The sequence below is a fragment of the Oncorhynchus keta genome, unplaced genomic scaffold, assembly GCF_023373465.1.
Source record: "Oncorhynchus keta strain PuntledgeMale-10-30-2019 unplaced genomic scaffold, Oket_V2 Un_contig_18577_pilon_pilon, whole genome shotgun sequence".
Lineage (NCBI taxonomy): Eukaryota > Metazoa > Chordata > Actinopteri > Salmoniformes > Salmonidae > Oncorhynchus > Oncorhynchus keta.
This window is the reverse complement of record NW_026280993.1, coordinates 20,998-25,000: the sequence shown is the minus strand read 5'-3', so window position 1 is coordinate 25,000 and position 4,003 is coordinate 20,998. Positions and strand designations below refer to the sequence as shown.

General features: G+C 35.9%; 1 protein-coding gene across 1 annotated transcript in view; it reads left to right on the top strand.

The window, feature by feature from the left end:
* LOC118382285 (RNA-binding protein 24-like) overlaps positions 1 to 3,601 on the top strand; it is a 14,315-nt gene extending 10,714 nt beyond the window's left edge. Inside the window, exon 5 of the mRNA XM_052503988.1 lies at positions 1 to 3,601. This exon is cut by the window's left edge and continues 1,035 nt beyond it. The gene's annotated coding sequence lies outside the window, so the exon portion shown is untranslated.
* The last annotated feature ends 402 nt before the right edge of the window (positions 3,602 to 4,003 follow it).

The following is a 4,003-nucleotide window of genomic DNA, read 5'->3' as shown; positions in this document are numbered from 1 at the left end:
TATAATCGTCTCATAACTGAAGAGAATCATCTCATAACTGAAGAGAATCGTCTCATAACTGAATAGAATCATCTCATAACTAAAGAGAGTCGTCTCATAACTGAAGAGAATCGTCTCATAACTGAATAGAATCATCTCATAACTGAAGAGAGTCGTCTCATAACTGAAGAGAATCGTCTCATAACTGAAGAGAATCATCTCATAACTGAAGAAAATCGTCTCATAACTGAAGAGAGTCGTCTCATAACTGAAGAGAATAGTTACTTCATTATTCAAATATCATCAGTGTTGTCATCACTAAATTATTGTTTTTTGTTGTTGTCATTATATCAGAAATATTTAATATTTATTCATCAGGACAAATATCTAGAATTATTATTTAAGATATGACCTCATAACCAACCTTTAAGTTTAAGTTAATAATTTTAAGCATATTTAATGTGTAGTAAATTAAATGTGTGATTTTGTACAACTTTCACAAGTGCACTGAAGTCTAATCAGGTATTTTTCCCTCAAATTTCTTAAACAAATGTCAAACCAAAAACACTTTTGGTCACTTTTCACCTTTTAATACTTTTAAACCTACATTTTGAACTATGCAATTTGAACTTGTAAAATATATTTAGTGAAATATGTCTTCTACAAATATATATATATATACAGTTGAAGTCAGAAGTTTACATACACTTAGGTTGGGGTCATTAAAACTCGTTTTTCAACCACTCCACAAATTTCTTGTTAACAAACTATAGTTTTGGCAAGTGGGATAGGACATCTGCTTTCTGCATGACACAAGTAATTGTTCCAACAATTGTTTACAGACAGATTATTTCACTTATAATTCACTGTATCACAATTCCAGTGGGTCAGAAGTTTACATACACTAAGTTGACTGTGCCTTTAAACAGCTAGGAAAATTCCAGAAAATGATGTCATGGCTTTAGAAGCTTCTGATAGGCTAATTGACATCATTTGAGTCAATTGGAGGAGTACCTGTGGATGTATTTCAAGGCCTACCTTAAAACTCAGTGCCTATTTGCTTGACATCATGGGAAAATCAAAAGAAATCAGCCAAGCCCTCAGAAAAAATTTGTAGACCTCCACAAGTCTGGTTCATCCTTGGGAGCAATTTCCAAACGCCTGAAGGTACCACGTTCATCTGTACAAACAATAGTACGCAAGTATAAACACCATGGGACCACGTAGCATCATACCGCTCAGGAAGGAGACGTGTTCTGTCTCCTAGAGATGAACGTACTTTGGTGCGAAAAGTGAAAATCAATCCCAGAACAACAGGACCTTGTGAAGATGCTGGAGGAAACAGGTACAAAAGTATCTTTATTCACACTAAAACGAGTCCAATATCGACATAACATGAAAGGCCACTCAGCAATGAAGAAGCCAATGCTCCAAAACTGCCATAAAAAAGCCAGACTACGGTTTGCAACTGCACATGGGGACAAGATTGTAGTTTTTGGAGAAATGCCCTCTGGTCTGATGAAAAAAAAATAGAACTGTTTGGCCATAATGACCATCGTTATGTTTGGAGGAAAAAGGGGGAGGATTGCAAGCCGAAGAACACCATCCCAACCGTGGGGGTGCTTTGCTGCAAGAGGGACTGGTGCACTTCACAAAATAGATGGCATCATGAGGGAGGAAAATTATGTAGCTATAATTGAAGCAACATTTCAAGACATCAGTCAGGAAGTTAAAGCTTGGTCGCAAATGGGTCTTTCAAATGGAAAATGACCCCAAGCATACTTCCAAAGTTGAGGCAAAATTACTTAATGACAACAAAGTCAAGGTATTGGAGCTGCCATCACAAAGCCCTGACCTCAATCCCATAGAAAATTTGTGGGAAGAACTGAAAAAGCGTGTGCGAGCAAGGAGGCCTACAAACCTGACTCAGTTACACCAGCTCTGTCAGGAGGAATGGGCCAAAATTCACCCAACTTATTGTGGGAAGCTTGTGGAAGGCTACCCAAAACCTTTGACCCAAGTTAAACAATTTAAAGGCAATGCTACCAAATACCAATTGAGTGCATGTAAACTTCTGACCCACTGGGAATGTGATGAAAGAAATAAAAGCTGAAATAAATCATTCTCTCTGCTATTTTTCTGACATTTTACATTCTTAAAATAAAGTGGTGATCCTAACTGACCTAAGACAGGGACATTTTATTTGGATTAAATGTCAGGAATTGTGATAAACTGAGTTTAAATGTATTTGGCTAAGGTGTATGTAAACTTCCCACTTCAACTGTATATAATAATCTTACTATAATGATGTTTGTACCTATGCAAAACAGTGACGTAGAGGAGCGACAGCTGTCTGTCCTGTGTTCCTATGGGGGTCAGATCAGATCCAGAGAGGGCAGGACAGAAGAGAACAGCTTCCTATGGGGGTCAGATCAGATCCAGAGAGGGCAGGACAGAAGAGAACAGCTTCCTATGGGGGTCAGATCAGATCCAGAGAGGGCAGGACAGAAGAGAACAGCTTCCTATGAGGGTCAGATCAGATCCAGAGAGGGCAGGACAGAAGAGAACAGCTTCCTATGGGGTCAGATCAGATCCAGAGAGGGCAGGACAGAAGAGAACAGCTTCCTATGGGGTCAGATCAGATCCAGAGAGGGCAGGACAGAAGAGAACAGCTTCCTATGGGGGTCAGATCAGATCCAGAGAGGGCAGGACAGAAGAGAACAGCTTCCTATGGGGGTCAGATCAGATCCAGAGAGGGCAGGACAGAAGAGAACAGCTTCCTATGGGGTCAGATCAGATCCAGAGAGGGCAGGACAGAAGAGAACAGCTACTGGCCCAAAGCTGAAGCTTTTCCTGTCTATAGAAGCTGCTCCTCTCTCTATGTTCATTGTTGGAGCACCAGCTACCACACACACACACACACACACACACACACACACACACACACACACACACACACACACACACAGCGGAATGTGGAGCTTTTATATTCTAGAATGTTTTTCCTAATGTGCCTTAAAATATTGGTATTTGGAAAGTATTTACGTAGCTTTTAATGAGAAAAGACAGATTTTCCCCCTTTAGTTAGTCAGGGAGTAGGACTGTATTGAATCAATGACATGTTCGTGTTATATTAGAGGTATGTTCTCCTGAGCTGTTCACATTGTTATTGTCAGGAATGTACTACAGCTACAATGATAATTAGGACTTTTATAAAAACTAGACATAACGACATGAAGGTAACCTTTTCTTTATCTATACAACCTATTTTCTTCTTCTTTTGTAGATATATTTCTCTTTCTAATTTGTTCGTACAACGAAAGAGAAATGTTACAGCGTAAACTATTAGATATACATTATAATACTTTCTATCCTAAAAAAAACGTAGTTTTTACCATTTTATTTCCATAGCTGTGATTGTATTATTAACTTTGTGAGATTGACTGTTTTACAATGTTGGGAACTTTTTATACTTGAACTGTTTCATACCAAGGAATATGTTAACACGTATGTTATATATAATATATGCAATATGTTAACACATGTTATATATAATATATGGAATATGTTAACACATGTTATATATAATATATGGAATATGTTAACACATGTTATATATAATATATGGAATATGTTAACACATGTTATATATAATATATGGAATATGTTAACACATGTTATATATAATATATGCAATATGTTAACACATGTTATATATAATATATGCAATATGTTAACACATGTTATATATAATATATGGAATATGTTAACACATGTTATATATAATATATGGAATATGTTAACACATGTTATATATAATATATGGAATATGTTAACACATGTTATATATAATATATGGAATATGTTAACACATGTTATATATAATATATGGAATATGTTAACACATGTTATATATAATATATGGAATATGTTAACACATGTTATATATAATATATGGAATATGTTAACACATGTTATATATAATATATGGAATATGTTAACACATGTTATATATAATATATGG